This window comes from Phascolarctos cinereus, unplaced genomic scaffold (genome assembly GCF_003287225.1).
Source record: "Phascolarctos cinereus isolate Bilbo 61053 unplaced genomic scaffold, phaCin_HiC Scaffold_4;HRSCAF=312, whole genome shotgun sequence".
Classification (NCBI taxonomy): domain Eukaryota; kingdom Metazoa; phylum Chordata; class Mammalia; order Diprotodontia; family Phascolarctidae; genus Phascolarctos; species Phascolarctos cinereus.
The window spans coordinates 429,365,384-429,386,232 of record NW_027555847.1 but is presented as its reverse complement, the minus strand read 5'-3'; the positions used below and the strand labels follow the sequence as shown (position 1 = coordinate 429,386,232).

Here is a 20,849-nt window from a genome sequence, read left to right as displayed (position 1 = left end):
ATAGGGTATACAAATCTATCTTGCCCTTCAGGAAAATTGAAGGGAAAGGAGAAAAGAAAAGGAGGGAAGGGTGATAGAAGGGAGGGCAGATTAGGGGAAGGGTTAATCAGAATGCATGCTGTCTTGGGGTGGGGGTAGAGGATAGATTGGGAGAAAATTTGGAACTCAATATCTTGTGGAAGTGAATGTTGAAAACTAAAAATTAATTAACTAATTAATAAAACAATTAAAAAGCAACAAAAAATGCTATAGTATTTGTTGCCTATATATTTAGTATTAATATTACTTCATTGTCTATGGTACTTTTTAACATTGATCTAGTTTCCCTGTTTATCTCTTTTAATTAAATATTTTACCTTTAACTTTGTCTGAGATTGATTAATACCCCTCTTCTTTAAAATCAACTAAAGCATAGTAAATTCTACTCCAGCCCCTCAGTTTTACTTTCGTGTATCTCTCATTTTTAAATGTTTCTTGCAAACAACTTATTGTTAGATTCTGGATATTTATCCATTCTATCTATTTTTATTTTATGGGTAATTTTATCTCATTCACATTCAAAGTTCTAACAACTAGCTGTGTATTTCCTCCATTCTTTTTTTCTTCACTGCTTATCCTTCTATCTCTTTTTATCTCAGTCATCCTCAGAAATCTACTTGATTTTTGACAACTGATTCCCTAACCCACACACCCTTCTAAAAATCCTTTCCTTATCCTAACCCTCTATCCTGCTGTTTTTCTGCATGTTAAGAAGATTTTATGCCCTAATAAATATATAGGACCCACATGTACAAAAAATCTTTGCAGCAGCTCTTTCTGTGGTGGCAAAGAATTAGAAATTGAGGGGATGCCCATCAGTAGGGAAATAGCTGAACAGGTTGTAGTATATGAATGTAGTGGAATACTATTGCTCCATAAGAAATAATGAGCAGAGAGATTTCAGAAAAGTTTGGAAAGACTTTTATGAACTCATGCTGACTGAAGTGGGCAGAACCAGGAGAACACTGTACATACTAACAGCAACACTATATGATGACCAACTTTAATAGATTTTCCTCTTCTCAGCAGTACAGTGATATAATACAACTCCAAAAGACTCATGATGAAAATTTTATCCACATCTAGAAAAATAACTATGGAGTCTGAATGCAGATAGAAGAGTACTATTTTCTTTTTTTCTCATTTTTCCCCCTTTTGTTCTAATTCCTCTTTCATAACATGATTAATGTGGAAATATGTCTAATATGACTTTACACACATAGCACATATCAGATTATATGCCTTCTTGGGGAGGAGATAGGGGAAGGAGAGAGAAACATTTAGAACTCAAAATCTCATAAAAGTGAATGTCAAAAACTAAAAGTAAATAAATTAAGTTTAAAAAAAAATTAAAGATACTGTGCATCCTTAGCTGAGGAGAGCTTAGGAAGACCTTCAGTCTACATCTGGACAAATGGAATGATAAATTCCTACAATTTCCTCAAATCAAGTAAGCATATTCACAACAGTGACACTTTGTTTTGTTTCATTTTTCTTGCTGAATGATATAAATAAAATCATAGGGAAGAATAGAAAAGTACTTGTTCCCATTTAATGTCAAATGAAGACTTGAAATTTCCATGAATGTCTGAAATCAATGTGGAAGAAATGACCAGTCTACCTGACCATGATATTGTCACTATCTCTATCACTGATTCCTAAGATATAAGAAAGTACACAAGAGCCAACATGGGAGAGAGTGAACTCTTCAATGGCTTAATTTAAGTCATCCCCAGAATCATATTCTTTAAGCCAGTTTCAAAGCGCATCTTTATTGAAGGCAGCTGTGGTAGCAACATTACTATTATTTTAGCGGAATATTGGCAATTGTTTCAGAGGTGTTAACAACTTCAATCAGGCCACAGCAGTCTCCTGTTGCTAAACAACCATATGGCAGCATTTAGAGATCCAATCTGGCATTTTTCCAAAATACATCCATTAACCACAACATCTGGAGTGTCAACATATCTTGTCATGCAAACATCATGCCTGTTTTTGAAAATGATACCCACTGGATCTCCTCCAAATATCTTATAGTTGTATACTATTCTCAGAAGTTTTATTTTAGAATCCATGTACTTGTGCTTCTCAACAGAAAATTGTGAAAATGTGACACAAGGATTCAAAGGTGACTGAAGATCAGAAATGGCTTCTCAATAAGCAGTTTATTTTAAGCATGTATGCATTCTCTGTCTTTTGCTTTGTTTAAATTCACTGCATTTAATTTTATTAAAGTATTTAAGGTCTTCAGTTTATTAAGAGTTTCAATATGTTTAGAAAGCATTTTCACATAGCCTGCACTTCTCTGATAGTAAGCTTCAAATATTAGCCCAAACTGCACTGAAAAGGCAGGAATGTGCACTTCTGACCTGAATGCCAAAATAGAAAGTACCCTATCCTGTTATTAAAAAGGGATCTGTTTAACAGGAAACTGGATAGGCAAAATCAAGCAAAAGTTCATTTTCCAAAACTTGGAGATGTTACTGAGAAAGTTCTTTGTCATTCAATTGTTTCAAGCAACCTACTACATGTTCTCTTGATTAGTGGTCTGGATAATTAAATCTAACAATTCTAATGTTTCCCTAGGAAGCAGTTCAGACCCTATCTGAAGAAGAGCCCATAGCTGAGCAATATCTTTAAATTTATTCCATTTGACTGATAGCAGCAATTTTGGCAAAGCCTCTAGAAATTTTTCTCCACAGTCTTGTTGCAAAATCCAAATAAGATCCACTTCAATCTCACACAGTTGGGTTAAAGGATCTCACTCCATATTTTCTTTTAGTACAACTGAATTTTTTTTTCTACCTCGACAAGATGTTACCACAGTCACTACTTAGAATCTCAACTGCCTTTTCCATAATCTTATAAAAGAGAGGGTAATAATAAGGGTATTTTTTTTAATTCTCAGGGAATTTAGTATGTAAATCTGTCACATTTTCAATATATAGATTTAACTGAACAGTCCCCATTGGATTTAACATTTCTTCAGGTTCATCAGGAAATGATCATCAGCTGTGCCATATGATGTCTCCAGTTTTCACATGTCTTTAAAAAGTTCAAACAACATGGTATTGACCCATGCTATAGATACTGCACTTTCCCAGCTTTCCTGATAGTTTGGTATTTGGAGGGATTAATTTTATTAGTTGACTTTTTTGTTTTAGCTTAATCCACAGCATAAATTGTAAAGCATAACTGAACCATTTTTATTAAGTCACAGATAACTAATATCAGATTCCAATGATTCACTACAAATATGGCCACTTCTTTCAGATATCTCTAAATTTATAACTGGTTTAAAAAGAAGCTCTGTGGCATGAAAAAGTCCAGTCCTGACATGAACTTTGACCATTTATTCTGTGTTCAATGTATCCCCCTTAAGGAATATAACTTGGAAAGGTTGGGTATTCTCCCAAACATTAGAAATTATTCCTCTTGTGTGTGAGTGCAGTTCCAGTATAGGGAAAGGTGAGATGAATTTTGGTTTATGACAGTTCTCTGGCAATCATTTCCTGTTCATATATTTTCTTTATATTGCAACATTTAACAAGAGTAAGTTTTTGGAAGAGTCCTATTCAGAACACATTTCTGGGTATACTGGAACTGAATTAATGGATGATCACTGAACATATAATTCTAGCCCCTCCTGACTTGTACATATGGTCAATGAGATTAACTTCATCTTCCTTCCCATGGATAGTTAACAGTTTTTGGATTGTCAACTCATTTAGCTTAGCGGGAGTCACATCAGGAAATTTTGGAAACAAAATATGTCCTGGCAATTTTCAAAATGCACAGCTACCACAAGAGTTCCTTCATGAAGTTGATCCTCCAAGTTTTCAGGAATGGAGCTTTTGGTGGGAAAGTGGGCTTTAACCAAACCATCCAAGATAATTCCACTGGATATAGATTTAAGTGGTTATTAAGAAATCCATGGGGACACAAAGACCTCAGCTTCTGGAATAAGAACTCACTCTTTGACAAAAACTGCTGGGAAAACTGGAAAATAGCATGGCAGAAACTTGGCATAGATCAAAATCTCCCACCATATACAAAAATAAAGTCAAAACGGGTTCATGATTTAGATATAAAGGCTGATACTGTAAACAAACTGGAGAGCAAGGAATAGTTTACCTATCAGATTTATAGAGAACAGAAGAATTCATGACCAAACACGAGATAGAGAATATTACAAAATCTAAAATGGATAACTTTGATTATATTAAATTGAAAAGTTTTTGTACAAACAAAGCTAATGCAACCAAGATTAGAAGGAAAGCAGAAAACTGGAAAAGAATTTTTACAACCAATGTCTCTGATGAGGGCTTTGTTTCTAAAATATATAGAGAATTAAATCAAATCTATAAGAAAGAAGCCATTCACCAATTGATAAATGGTCAAAGGATATAAACAGGTAGTTCTCAGATGAAGCAATTAAGGCCATCTATAGTCATATGAAAAAATGCTCTAAATCACTATTGCTTAGAGAAATGTAAATCAGAACAACTCTGAGAGTACCACATCACACCTATCAGATTGGCTAACATGACAAAACAGGAAAATGATAAACATTGGAAATGTGGGAAAATTGGAACACTAATGCATTGTTGGTGGAGTTGTGAAATAATCCAACCATTTTGGAGAGCAATTTGGAACTATACACAACGGGCTATTAAAAATTGTGCATACCCTTTGACCCAGTAATAGCACTTCCAGGGCTGTATTCCAAAGAGATCATACAAATGGGAAAAGGACCCACATGTATGAAAATATTCAAAGCAACTTTTTTTGTGGTGGCAAAAAATTGGAAATTAAGAGGATGCCTATCAATTGGGGGGTGTGGCTTAATAAGTTGTAGTATATGAATGTAATGGAATACTATTGTGCTATAAGAAATGATGAGTAGGCAGACTTCAAAAAAACCCGGAAAGACTTGTATAGTCTGATGCTGAATGAAGTGAGCAGAACTAGGAGAACATTGTACCCTGTAACAGCCATGTTGTTCAATGACTAATATTGATAGACATAGCCCTTCTCAGCAATGCAAGGATCTAAGACATCTCCAAAGGCCTCATGATGGAAAATGCTATCCACATCCAAAGAAAAACCATGGAGTCTGAATGCAGATCAAAGCATACTATTTGCTATCTTTTTTTCTTCCGTTGTGTTTTGTTTCCTCTTTCTGATGGTTTCTCCTAATTTTCCTTACAACATCACGAATGTGAAAATGTTTAATGTTTAATAGGAATGTGTATGTCTAGCTTATATCAAATTGCATTCTGCCTTGGGGAGGGAGGAAGAACAAAATTTAAAACTCAAAAGCTTATGGAAGTGATTGTTGGCAAATCAAAATAAATCAATAAAAAAGAATAAAAAAAAAGAAATCCATGGGTAATGGAGGGATGGTGGAGCTAAGATGGTAGAGAAAAGGCAATAACTCATCTGAGCTCTCCCAAAACATCTCTGAACACCTTTAAATAATGCCATAATGTTTTATGTAGGCAATTGCTGGAGCAGCAGAAACCGCCAAAGGATGGGGTAAAATAATTTTCCAGCCAATAGAATCTCACACCTGGGTGAGAGTGGAACATAGTCCAGTGCAGGACATGCCAGCACAGATTGAGCCCAAGCAAAGACCCAGCCCCAGCAAACCAAGAGTAGGCCGTGGGAGCCACTAAATTAGTAGAGGCAGCAGATGCTTCTGGAGCTCTCAGTCCATAGATGGTAAGGGCATTGAACAACTGCTCTGAAGGAGACTAAGGGGTCTCTTTGCCAGCACTGAGGCAGAAATCATAAAGGACTTAATAAGATTAAACTGTTAACATTCCTACAAGGGATGATGATACTTGTAACTCATAAGAACTTTCTCATTATTGGGGTCATTAGAAGGAGTATATGTAGACAGAGGGCACAGGTGTGAGTTGAATATGAAGGGGTAATATCTAAAAATACAAAATTAAGGGGTGAGGGAAGAATGTACTGGGAGAAAGGGAAAGGGAGAGGTAGAATGGGATAATTTTTCTTACATAAAAGAAGCAAGAAAAGGCTTTTACAGTGGAGGGAGAAAAGGGATGATATGGGGAAGAGTGAGTGAAACTGGCTGTCATCAGCATTGGCTTAAAGAGGTAATAATATGCACACTCAATTGGATAAAGAAGATAGACATGTTCTTTAAAATTCAGGACATATCCATTTTGAATTTGGTGTTTTCAGATTCCCGTCCAATGTCCATCAAATAGCCAATTTTCTCTTATGTAATTTATGATTAGGCATTTATCAAACATTGGTTTTTGAAATGCATTTTAAAAATTATCTCTTATCTAGATGCAACAGATCTACTCTCTAAAGTATGTGTTCAGTTCTACTGTGCTATTTATTTCTTGTTTCTATGATTTGGTCTTTGACTCATATATTCTTTAGCATTTTTAAAAAAATTTCTCTTTTATCTTATTTTGTTAGTGCTCCCTGAATTGATGGCTATTTCCTGTATTATGGCATTTAAAAATGTTTAATATTTTTGTGTTTTTTTAATTTGCAACTTTTATGTGCCCATACATGTAAATATATTTGTAAAAAAAAAAAGATACAGTGTTGAGAAATACATATATTCTTCAGTAGACCCACTTACAGGAAGTCATAAATATCTTATCTCTAATTCATCCAGCAATTTGTTTAATTTTCTGTTTTCACTATTGTTAATTTTGTTAGATTTGCCCAAAGCTAAGAGATATTAAAATCTTCTGCAACTATTAAACTTCCCATGTCCTCTTATAATTTTATTATTGTTCCTTAAGCTCTAGAGAAAGGTTATTTTTTTTTTTTTTACTTGTACTACTCATGTTTCTCTTCTTTACAGAATTTGTAAAACAAATAATCTGCTCATGTTGCTAGTTTTGCTGCTTGCTTGATTTTTTTTTTGGTTTGTTTTTTTAATGCTTAAAATACTTCTGTTTCACTAAACTCTTTTTTTTTCCTCTGATGATTAGGTTCTGGGTAGCTGTGTATGTCATTTTGGATTACAACTTGAACTCTTTTGCTTTTTGCAGTTTATTATTCATTCTCTTCTATGGCTTCTGGTGGGCAAATATTTATTTGGTGTGATTTGAGTTTCCATTCCTTTATATTTGAAGTTATTTCTCTTGGTTGCTTTCATAATTTTTTTTGTTGGAATTTTTCAAGGTAATCACTTGTACTTTGAAGTATAAGGGTTCTTTGTTTTTATTTTATATTTCTTCCCTTCTCTCACCCTCCTTAAAGAGTCCTGGTAATCCTTTCAATTGGCACATAATTTTCTATATTCATAAATTCTATGGTTTGTCTTGTTTATGGTGTTTAGGTTTCTCAAATTGCTGTGTACTTCTAGGAGGCCTAAGATCCACAAATTTTCCTCTATGAATCTGGGCTCCCAGTTGAATTCAATTTGCTTGTATAAAGATCATGTATTTTTAAAATATTGTTCTTCTTTGCTTCTTTTCTCCTATATTGTCCATTTTAGTATACATGTGCTTTTATAAACAGTTGTTCTATTTTGATTCTTTCAAGACACTTACCAGCCTGGATTTAAACTTTTCTATTCTGTAAATTATTTCTGCCTTGCATGTGACACATTCATTCATCCCCTTTCTTTTTTTAAGTTCTAGCAGCTCTTCTGTTCTTTAGTACTGCTTAGTACTGCCACCCCAGGAAGGGCAGAGTCAGCTCTTATATACTGCCTTCTTCCACATGGGGATGGGCTGCATTGAGGTCTGCTGTTTTCTGTCATAGAATGATAGGGTGAGGGCGAATGGGCAAGGTGTGCCAAGAGTCACTGCAGCTGCGAAGAAATCACTGAATTAGACTCAGAGCACAAACCAATGTGTTAGGTAGTTCACTCTCTCAGAGTTTGGAGACTGGGTGTGGGGTGTGGCAATGGGTTAGGAATTTTTATTTTCAGTAGTTAATAAGGCTGTTACCTTGTAAGATTTCTTGGTGTCTTGGGCTTATGAAGACAGCTGTAATTGATCTGCTTCAGGTACATAATTCATGCGTGTGTGTGTATGTGTGTGTGTGTGTGTGTGTGTATGTGTGTGTTTGTGTGTGTATATCTGCATTTCTCCATCCTATTGGTCATGTGACCTAGAATTGAAGCTCTCTTCTTTTTGCTTAACCCTTATTTCTTTGCAATGCTCAATAAATATTTCATTTCTTTTTTTCTGCTTTTGAAATTAAAAAAAAAAAGCTCCAGAAAGCAGGAAAGACTTCAGAGAGGAAAGGAAACTTCTGCTATATTCTGCATGGTGAGCAGGGTCTTATGAAAGAGTTACAGAGGCTCTGAGTGAGGAGATCTCCATCCTTCCTTTCTAGATATAAGTAGATCTCAAGGAATACATGGAATGGGACTGCACAGAGTTAGTTAGAGCATATTATAGCGCAGGTAAATGTAATACTTTTCCCACTTTCCATAGGGCTAGGGAATAGAAAATGTCAGAGTTGTCATTCTTTGTTAATCTGAACTTTTCTGGAGAAAGGGAAAGAATAGAAAGGGATAAACTGGGGCTTTGGCCAAGGGTGGGTGGCATTAATAAGCTAGGACACCTGATAGGTCTCTGCCCAAGCCAGGCTTTTTGGTTCGTTTCTTTGGTTGACTGGTTGGCTTTGAGGGGATGTGCCAATATAAGTTGGGGCTGAGGAACAGAGTTCCAAACTTATTTGTGGGGTACAGGGGTTGGTGATAGTTCTCTGAACTTTTGCAGTTTTATGACAAAATAAAGTAGGTGTTATATCTAAGCATATCCACACCCTGATACTAGCGAGGCTGCTCTGGAGATAGTATTTGGGGTCTCCTAAGCCTGGACTCTATGATGTGCTAGAACAAGGTCATACCTCACTACACCAGATTGTTAAATATTCACTGTGAATATTATACCTTGGAAATCTGCAAACACTAAAAATCTTAATTTATTGAGGGTTTAATTTATTGTTTCATTGATTGTCTAAACTTTAGAAAGTGATAGAGGAAATGTTATTAATGCAGAATAAACATAAAAATGTGTCATGGGTCATTTTTGTTAGTTTGTTTGTTTGTTTTTCTGAAAAGTCAGTTAAATATTTAGCAGCATTCCATTGCATGGACTCCACATGAAGCAGCAGGTTATATGGTAAAAGACCTCAGAGACTACCAACCCTTTGATTCACACGTGGAGGCAAGAGAGTCACTACCTTGAAGGGATAGCAGTAGACCTTTCAGATTTTCCAGGGCTGCAGTGAATGTTCAGTCTCAGATTTGCTCAATTCTTCACTTAATCCTCCCATGGATTTTCCTCCCTTTCTAGTTGATTCCCTTCTCCCACTCTCTTCTCTGATTTTACTCCTTCATGGGACTAAAATGCTCTTGGCAAGGATTTTTAGATTAATGAGAACTTTAGAGCAAGCTCTCTTGGCTTCCCTATTCTCTGCCATCAATCAGGAAACATCACAAGTCCTGTTGTTCAGTTGTTTTGAGTCATGACTGAAAACTTGGTGACTCCATTTGAGATTTTCTTGGCAGAGATACAGGGGTAGTTTGCTATGTCCTTCTCCTCTCATTTCACAGGTGAGAAAATTAAGGCAAATAGGGTTAAGTGACTTGCCCAGGGTTAAATGGCTAGTAAGTGTCTGAGGCCAGATTTGATTTCAGGAAAATGAGTCTTCCTGAATCTAGCCCAGAATTTTATCCACTGTACCACCTTGCTGCTCCCATCACAAATCCTATGTTCAGATAGATAAAGTATCTATCAAGTACTTACTACGTGATGGCCCTTCTAAACAAATAAAAGAACTATCTTTATATAAGGATTTTGATTAATAAAGAAAAAAACATTATATGGCACTGTTACATTCTAAGTTTCATCAACTGGTGCTTTGTGTATAGTCTAATGAATACTAATAGTGTCTTTCAAACTGGAATGTAAAGAATAACTAATGTTCTGATGATTTGAAAACAGATTTCTTACATCAGGTAATGCAAATCAGATCACATGAAATTCCAGGAAAATATTTCATATTCTGATGTAGCTTTTTGAAGCATTATTATGTGGGTCATTTTTTTTCAGGAGAAAAATAATGAGATAATAGTGACTATATAGTGGTCATAGAATCATATATTTAGAGGTGAAGATACTTTTGATATCATCTAATCTGATGCAGTCTTTTACAGATACAAAAATTGAGGCCCCAAGAGGTTGAGTGGGTTTGTGTCCTTTGAACAGGACACAGTGGTGGTCACTAGCAGAACTGAAACTCCAACTTATATCTTCTGCCTCCAGTGTTCTTTCCACTACACCATACTTCCTCCCAATGATTATATTGGCATATCTAGTACTAGAGGTTTTTTTTTAAATTGACTATACAAATAATCTCATTTAATAAGAAGAAGAATAATTTTTCAAGTAAACATAAAAACATGCTATCACATGTTTTTTATACTTGAGCAACCTTAAGCTCAGAAAGGTAAGACTTAGTAAGACGAAAGAGCTAGTAAGGAGAAGAACCAGAACTCGAACTCATCGATTAACTAGAAGTGCAGTATTCTTCATGCTGTCACTCATATTTTATTGTCTCAGATACTTATTTATTTTTAATAAAATGAGAAGTTGTACAAAAAGTATAAGAATTCAGTACTTTGGTGTGTTTAGGTATTAATATTTTATGTTTTGAATCATAAACATCTGTTTTATATTACCACTTGGTCATGTTATTTGTATTTTATTTTTACTTGGTGAGTTTTGCAACTCTGACATTTATATAGGTCTTTAAGGTTTAAAATTGTTTAACTTGAGTCTTACAAGAAAACTGTCTGACAAGCAGTACAGGTATTACATTCATTTTCTAGAGGAAGACATTGAAGCTCATAAAGCTTAAATCATTTATATGTCAGAAGTCAAGATTCAAATGCTGACTTCCTGAATCAAAATCAAAGACTCTTTCATTACACTGTTGCCTCCTATATTAAGTGCATTAATTTAAAATAGGAATCACATGATAAAAGAAATCCATGAAATCCTTGATGTTCTGTTATCATTTCTACCCCTCGGTTTTCAGTACTCTATTGATAAATGCACAATATTGGAGGATTAAGATGGAACAAAGTATAGTTTGAGATGCCTTCCTTCATGTTGCCCCCACTCAAAAAGTTCCCCTACATAACTGCCTATTTAGCCTTTATGAATAGTAGCAATTGAATATGTGTGTGTGTGTGTGTGTGTGTGTGTGTGTGTGTCCTTTCCTTTTCCCTTTCCTTTGATATCTTTGGGAGATAAACCTAATGTTGGTAAAACAAATAGTAAACACTGTTTACTGATAGTCCCAAATATCATTTCAAAATGGCTAAATTGATCTACAGCCAAGTTAACAGTGCATCTGTAGGCATATTTTCCCTTTGCCTCCCCAATCATTTTCCTTTCCACTTTTTCATGTTTGACATCTGATGGATATGAGGTAGAACCACTTAGTTATATTAATTTCTATTTCTCCAATTATTAATGAACTTCAATATATTTTTTTCATGTAGCTATTGATTATTCATATTTTTTCTTTGAAAACTACCTGTTCATATCTTATAACCATTTCTCTATCAGGGTATGATAATTCTTATAAATTTTAATTAGTTCTTTATATATCTTGGATATAAGAAATGTATCCAAAAAAAACCTGCTGCAACGAGTATTTACATTGAGTTAACTTGTACCCTTATTTTAATTGCATTGGTTTTCTTTGTTAAAAAATTACAATTTTATGTAACCAGAATTATTCACTTTATCTTCTATTATTTCCCACCTTGGTTTTGTGATTAATATAGAGAAATGCTGTTGATTTTTGTTTTCAGCAACCATGCTAAAGTTATTAATTGTTGTTCAATTCATATCTATTATTTCACTAGAATTTTTAAAGTAAAATATCATGTTAACAGCAAATAGATACAATTTCAATCAATTTGCTGTAGACCTAATGGAAATCAGCCCTGAGTCCAAAATAATGATATTAATTATCTACATGTACATAGAACTTTGTATATATTACATCATTTGATCCTATAAAGACTCTATAAAATTATTATTACAAGTAATATACACATTTTATGGATGAGGAATCTCAGGTCCAGCATGGATAAAGATGATTCATACAGGGGAACAGAAAACTAACCTATTATTTGAATCAAGATCTTCTGACCATCTAGTCCAGAATTCATTGCACTATTCCACAGATGCAACCTTTAAAATACCCCATATTCGTACAACACTTTAAGGTTTGAGAAGCACTCTAAGTATATCATTTCATTTGATCCTCAAAAAAAAAAAGAGGTTAAGGCTATTATTCTTATTTTTTTTTTAAATCTAGTATGTATTTTGTACTTAATTTGTTGCAGGTTGTGCAATATTAGCCTCATTAGCCTGTGAGCCCCTTGAAAGCATTGATGACATCTTGCCTTTCTTTTGTATCCCTAGCATGTGGCAGAGTGCTTAGCACACAGAAGTTCCTTTATGTTCTTAGTCCCTCATTCTGAAGAAGACCAACTTCATTGTCCTGACTTACAGGTGAATTTGATTTAAGTGAAGCAGAGTTGCAGTCTTCAGCCTCACTCTCTCACAGTCATTGAAGTCCAGTGACAAGACAAAAGCCACAAAGACTGACAATGGCCTGAGATGCAGCAGATGACCTTGGCATCTTCTACGTTTGAGCAATCTCTAAGCACTCCACAACAGCTGCATCAATCTCCTTCATGGCCTTTGGAATAGGTTGTTCTCATATGTCCATTCTGCCAGAGAAAGTCTTCACGTGCTTCAGGTAGACATCCTCCTAACTCACTGAAAGGATTTGAGGCCTATTGATTATCTTCAATCTGGTTCAGCTCATATGCAAAGACAATTTTACTGGGGTGTGGCCACTGTGTATGCTACATCTTCTTGGAGACATAGGTGAGAGTTGGGTGAAGCTAGACACCAAAAATGAATGAGCACTTGTGAAAAGGGCTCAGCAAACCATTACATCGGAGGTGCTAAACATCCCATACAACCCAGTTCTTTAATAAATGCATATTAGATTATTGACTATTCATCTCACTATAGTCAGTGCTAATCAAACCTCAACTGAAATGCTAGTTTCTGCTCTGGACAGTGTATTTTACAATTACGTAGATAAATTAAATACAGGGGTGGGGAACCTGCAGCCTCAAGGCCACATGTGGCCCCCTCGGTCCTCAAGTGTGGCCCTTTGACTGAATTGAAATTTCACAGAACAAATCCTTTTATTAAGGAGATTTGTTCTGTGAAGTTTGGATTCAATGGAAGGGCCATACTTGAGGACCTAGAGGACTACATGTGCCCTCAAGGCTGTAGATTCCGCACCCCTGGGAGTATCCACAAGAAATTAACCTGGGTGATGAAAGGCTGTTGAATACATGGCACGTGAAGACTGGCTGAAGAAAATGGGCATATTTAGCGTAAAGACGAGAATACTTATAGGGAAAATGATAGCTATCTTCAAATATCTATCAAATATTATTTACACTTGCCAGGTAAATAATAGTGGCCACTCCTTTTGTTCATTTGTTGATCTAGCTAGGTGCCCAAGTCCCATCTAACTCTAAAATTATGTGTTTTTGTGATAATCTATCATCTTCGAAGAGCTTCTGGCATAAGTGTGGAAGATTACAGAGACACCAGCAGGTGAGCAAGTGATTGTAGAGAAAGAAAGTGAAAGATCACAGAGTACTGGACATATGTACTAGTATTTGAAAATTGCTATTACTTGTTATTCCAATCTTTCTGTGACAGATTTTTTTCCTGTCTTAAATTCTCAACTTGGGGCAGTTAGATAGCTCAGTGTATATAACCAGGCCATGGAGTCAGGAAAACTTATCATTGTGAATTCAAATCTGACCTCAGATATTATCTGTGTGATTTTGGGCAAGTCACTTAACACCTTTTACCTCTTTTCCTCATCTGTGAAAGGAGCTGGAGAAGGAAATGTCAAACCACTCCAGTATCTTTGCCAAGAAAATCCCAAATTCGTTCAGGAAGAGTCAGACACAACTGAAAATGACTGAACAACAAAAATTCTCAACTGTGGATAATAAAATCACACAGTTAGAGATTACATTTAGGGCCCATAGAGTATATTCCCTACATTCTAAGACTGAAAAAAAAAAGGAAACAAGGAGAGTTTAAGTGACTTACTCAGGGTCACATGTTTGAGGCAGGAACAGAACTCAGTTTTGTTTTGTTTTGTTTTGTTAATGCTAACTCCAGTGCCCTACCCAAAGCCCCAGATTAGTTGAATTTCCTGTTATCTGGATTTCCTTTAATGGACTACATTTCATAAGAATAGAGTCTCCATCTAGACAGATTTGTAGTTTTGACTTGGCCACTAAAATGCCTCTGCCTTTATTTCATCAGGCAGTCCTTCCTGAGGAAAACTGAATTGTTGCTGCCACATATACCATCTGTAACCAGCATATGTTATATGTATGAACCCTTGAATGCTAATGCATTGGTTTGTGGTACAAGGGTAACATATTCCTTGCTGAAAAAATGTAATCCAACAGGAGCTGATTTGTGGAGATTGATTGTAAAGTCAAAATGTCTAAAAGCAAGATTCAAGATGATCCCAGTTCATATAAACAAATTTTTCCAAAATCAAGTCATCCTCTCTTCAATAAATCACTAAGCAAGACTCATTTGCTTCAGTATGACAAGTCTGGAAAATATTATAGATTAATCTTGACAGTAGCAATTGAACACAGCCATGTTGTAGTTAGAATATGAAATTGTTTGAAATTGCCATGCTGAACAAATTGTGAATATTCAGTCATATATTTGATCTACTAAAGTACAGGTGCCTATACAGTTGTGTAAAATGAAAAAAAAATCTTACAAGCTGATATTGGAGATTCAAAGGGGATATTAATGAAGTGTACCACTGACAGTGAAATAAATAAATAAGCAAATAAATAAATGAATGAATGAATACATAAATAAATAGATAGATAGATAGATAGATAGATAGATAGATAGATAGATAGATAGATAGAGAAATGCCCAAGCATTAATATCCTACATTCCAAACAAAGCACAGCTTCCTTTGTGTGATTATCATACTAGATCACAAAAGTTCAAAGGGACTTTGGAGACTTTCTAATCCAACCAAAATTGGTTCAGAATGAGGAAACTAAGGACAGGAGAGGAAAAGAGACTTGCCTATAGTGATATAGCTAATTAGTAGCAAGAGTAAGATGAATATCTGGGTCTGTTAACTCACTATATATATTTTTTTCTGGCATTATTGGTAGTAGAGGAAGGGAGGAAGGAAGGGATATTGGGAAGAGATTACAAAAATCCTTGTAGGTAGAGAAAATAAGTGGATGATGAGTATTATTTACATAGTGTTTTACAGTTTACAAAGTATAATAACCCTACAAGTAAAATAGTACAATGTTATTTCCATTTTCTTAGGAAGAAAGTTGTATAATATAGTAGATAGAGAAGTGCCATGAATTTATAAGGCCTGAGTTCTAGTCCCACTTCAGACACATACTGGCTAAGTGAATTTATTATTTACGTATCCTAGGTGACTCTGAGATTATGTATTGCTGTACACTGCACTGAGCATGCTCTACGTAACCAAAGGATGTTGCTGTCTAGATAAAGTTGGATAGCAGATGCTTAATCATTTCTATTCCCTTCTGCCTTCCAGAATGTGGTCATTCTAGATCTCAACTGTGATCTGCCCATGGGGCATAGCTGTAGACATTGCCTTTCCTCTTTCACATCCTCTATTTTTTCTTCTCTTCTTCAGGGGAGTGGGGGAGGGAAGGGATCTTGACTAAGACTTCTGAAGCTTGTTTTCCTTGTCTCACTCTGTCTATTCATGATTGTTTATTTAATAAATCATACACTATTATAAAAATTTGCCTGTTAGCTTGGAGTCAAAATATAAGCTGAAAGTTCCATTTTAGTTTTGCCTGTTTGAAAGTGTATAGAATTATTAATTAATCATACAAAACTATTGAGCCAAGAAGTTATGGAAATTCAAAGCTATTGGTAAGATACTAGAATTTGTACAGTATTTGATTCTATATAAAATTTAGCTAACCACTATTAACTATTAACCACTCATTAACCCTTCAACCAGCACCTCCACAGATAGCCAATAAACAAACATGGACTATACCATTTTATAATTATCATTAGATAATATGTGATGAGACAACAAATTGAAGAAAAAGCAACAATTTAAGGAAAAATGAGGAAATACTTTGTATAAGTATATCTGATAAAGTATAGTCATGGCCAGGGAAAGGTTGAAAAACAAAAACATTTTAGAGGTTCTCCAATGTCATGAAGAGAAACAGTTCACAAAGCCATATATCATCAGGCTTAATCTACAGGGGTTAAGCTGACTGTACTTAGAGTGCAATTTTTATCATTCTGATAATCGTCAATGCTCTCCTTTCTCTCTTCCTAATCTGAAAGGGATAATGCCACCAATGCTACAGCTGTTGCTGCTACTCTTGTAGCATCTAGACCATTTGAACTCACAAGGTTGCTTCTAAGCCTAGACAGATCCATCTAGAAATATTAATTTGCATAAGATCATATAAAAAGATAAGAGGGTCAAAGAAAGCCAGGAACCATGATGTAAGCCTAATTAGTTGTGTCTAATTCCATGTAGGCTGCATTAACAGGATCATCATGAAACCAGATAGGAAAAAAAATCCTTCGTCTTCCCTCTGTGTAATCATTTCACGCCATCTGCTGAGTTGTAGCCCAAAATTAGACACAAAAACGGAATGAGGGTTTGCCACATTATTTTAAAATGATGAATGCTTTTAGTACTGTACTGCTACCTGGTCAGAAGCAGCTGGCAAGTTTGTTATCCTCCAAAGACCCAAGCAATGAGTCACAATGTCCTTGGAATCCTTGGAATTCTTCAGGGAGCTCAGGTCATGTGATCAGTGGAATGGCTCCTCTAAGCCTATTTGGTTCCAGTTATATTTACATGAAAGAAATGTTAAGTTCACAGGACATACATATACTGTTTGTTACTGAGAAGTTGAATACCATACCCATGGTCACAGTTAGTAAAAGCCAGATTTGGGGCTCGAAACCAGATATTTTTTTTTTCCATGTAGCACACTGTATTTTTACCAGGGGGTGACTTTATGTTATAGTCTTAAATTTATGCTCTTATGATCATTGTGAAAAGTACTGTGTTACAGCAGAAAGAGTACAGATTGTAGACCTGAGTTTGAATGTTGGCTCTGGCACTTTATACAGTGCATGGCAATGGACAAATAAGTCACTTAACCTCTCTTGCCTAAGCTATGTCAGATGTAAAATGGAAGAAATAATATGCTGATTTATAATATATTGGAATCAAAGTACCTTGTAAGATTTAAATGATAACATCAATATAATAATAATTATTATAATTATCATTATTATTATTTACTATACATTTAAAGATAAGCAAGCCTTTATTTTCACTTAACTCAATTTGCTAAGAGACTGTAAAGCAACTTCTATCTACCCTCAAGCAAACTAGGCTGACAGTTTTTATTTAAAGGTTAGGTAGTCAATAAGCCTAACAATTTTATTGTGCTTCTATGATAACTACTCATGAGTACAGCCCCTTGATCCATTCAAATGTTTCAGTGTTTCTTAAATTCTGCTTACAAAATGTGATATAATGACTTCTCATCTCCATTCAACTGATCTACTGAAGAGGAAGTCATGTAGAACATTAGCAGGATAGCAATTTCTCTACTTTCTCCATTCTAATACATGCACATTTTGGCAAGTGGGGATGAGTTTGACCTTGTGATGTCATAAATGTAGGAAACTCCCAAGTGGAAAGTGTCTCCACTGATGCAAACTAGCAATTCCTTAGTGCTTTATAGTTTTAATGAGTTGCCTGCTCCACTGAAGGGCTATTTATTGTCCATGGTCACAAAGCTAGTAAGTGTTAGATCATAGGCCTTCCTCAATTAAAGCTGGTCAAATGCCATGTGTTCTCTATGTGGAGTACATATCTTACAAAACATTATTGGGAACACAGTAAGAGTTTTGCTGAGCTCAACAACTTTTTTTTTCCAGCCTACTAGAATGTAATGGACAGATTCATTGGAAACAAAGCAATGAATTAATTGGAACAACAAAATGTGTGTATTCTACATACAAATGGCACATGATAAATGTTCATTGTTGCTATTATTTTTAAAGAGACGTTATAATTGCCAAGCCTATTATTGGACCAAAGTGAAAATTTATTCCTAGATATGATATTGAAGAAAAGAAATGGGACAACTGTCAAGCACGTTAAGTTGTTTTTGTTTTCCTCTGTTGTTGGAAAAGCAGATGTGTATTTCCAAAATTAAAATACTCCCAATATAACACCATGAATTTTAAGAATAATTGTAGTCACTTTGATATGTCTTGTTTTGTATCGATGAATATAATTTCAAATCATGAAAAACAATATATTTTCTCTTAGAACTGATGATTTTTAAAATTTTGTTATTCATGAATAACCCCACTGAACAAGCAATTAAAAGACAATTACAAACAGATTTTAGAAATCTGTATATGCTGAAACTTTAAAATATTTTTCATTGTTCAATTACCATATTCATTCAAGGACAGCAAATATTTTTGACGTGCCCAAGACAAAACCTGAGTGAATAGGGAATAGATTCAGTTGGAGGAAATGAAGAAAAATGCCTGATTTTCAGCATATTTAAATTTTTTAAAAGTGAATATAACCCTAAGATAAACAATTCACCATAGCTTATAGATAGAATTTGATTTTCAAAATATAAATGACAATGAAATCAGCATCTTCATCTTAATTTCTATCTTGAAGCATTTCATTTTTTTGAAATAAAACATTTGAAAAGAACAATCCCTTCCAAATCAAGTTTTATATCTACCTCAATAAATTAGCTGCATAGATGATGGATCATAATACTTATCTTGTATAGTGACATAGTAATTAGTGGCTTACATTGCAGAATGTTTGAATTTAAAAGGAATCAAACATCTGAGGAAAGAATTAGTGTGATGAATTCAGATGCAGCTGCTACTTTCTTTATGGAGACACTAGTCTCCACAATACTTCATTATCATGGTCAGGAAATGATTATTCTGAATGTTCAGAATGTTAGCTACATTTTCTTAGGTTCTGTGTTTTCACAAATATTGAAAGCATTCAAAAAATACATATATATATATATACTAACAACATATCATCACAAGATAGGGACTTATTTAATGGAAATCTTGTATCTCCAGAATGAGTTTCTCACCAGGAATTTCGAAAGGGAGGAGAAAGAGTGCAAGTGTGCAATGAGGTTGATAATTGTCCACAGATTTTGTTAAAAAAAAACATTTTGAATAATGAACTAGCATGTAAAAATGCCTCATTTGGACCTATATTTCATTTAATTGTTCCTTTAAAATATTGTTTACACTCATATATATGTATATGTTTGTATATGTGTGTGTGTGTGTGTGTGTGTGTGTGTGTGTGTGTATAGCCTAGTTTGATTACATTTTTTGTTTTTAAAAATGTTTTATTTTAGTAAGAAGAGATGAAGTCATGGTAAAAGACATCCCAGAGAGGATGTCTGAACACTTAGTTACATTAGCTAAAGGCCACATTCACTAACTAGCAAAAGCCAACTGAACAGTTTTCCCAGGTCCTTAAAGGAACAATCTACATTTAAGAGATTATGTCTACTTAATTCACAGTTATTTCTCAGGAGTTTTTAGGATGTAAGTTATGCACTAGGGATTAAAAAAAAATCCTCTGTCCACAAGGACTTTATATAACTTGCAATTTAAACAAAATACTTCATTTTTTTAGGACTATCATTAGCTTACTTATCTTAAAAAGCATAGGAAGAATATGCAGAAAAAAGAATGTTTCAAACCAAGTAATATATTGGAGTTCAAAAGTCTTGTCTCAGGTGCAATTAAATTTATTGAATTGATTAAAAAACTTTAATTAGCTTAAGTCAAATATGCAGAAAAAATTGTGCAAAATATAAGTAATTAGTGATCTAACCTAGACATACAATATTTTCATCTAAAAATAAAGATTCATAAGAATAGAGGTTACCAGAAATAAGATTAGTGTTCAAAATCAACATACAAAGCAATTATAGTTATTTGGTTTGCACTGATGAGGAACTAAATAATTAATCATCAGCCTAAATAAAGTGTAGATAGATAGATAGATAGATAGATAGATAGATAGATAGATAGATAGATTTCAGATTATCAAAACAATTTCATAATAGCTTAATCAATACTTTAACAATACAAGGCCAGAATTTCAGACCAGGAGATCTGGATTGAAATCTTGCCCTATATTGGCTGTATGATCCTAATCAAATCAATTATCTTCTCAGTGCCCACTCAGCTTGCTAAGACTGTGTTACAAGTAAGTTACTGTTTTCCATTGTTGAATGGCGTGTTAATCATAGGAGTTCCCTACTCATATAAAATCAGAGATCAAGACCACCCTGCCCCACTCTCTCTCAAAAAAAAATATGTATATTATGTACATACACATATGTGTGTGTGTTTGTGTGTATAAATAAGCCCCAATTTTCCAACTATCACCTAGAGGAAAGAAAGAAACAAGCACTTATTAAGCACCTATGATATTTCAACTATTAGACCAAGAACTTTTTCAATGTTACCTCATTTGATCCTCACAATGTTCTTGAGAGGTAGATAATTATATTATCTCCATCTTACAGTTAAGGAAACTGAGGCAGATGGAGATTAAGT

At 34.5% G+C, this 20,849-nt stretch overlaps 1 pseudogene; it reads right to left on the bottom strand.

The window, feature by feature from the left end:
- Window positions 1-1,525: 1,525 nt before the first annotated feature.
- LOC110217967 (phosphatidylinositol 4,5-bisphosphate 3-kinase catalytic subunit beta isoform-like) overlaps window positions 1,526-20,849 on the bottom strand; it is a 184,519-nt pseudogene continuing 165,195 nt past the window's right edge.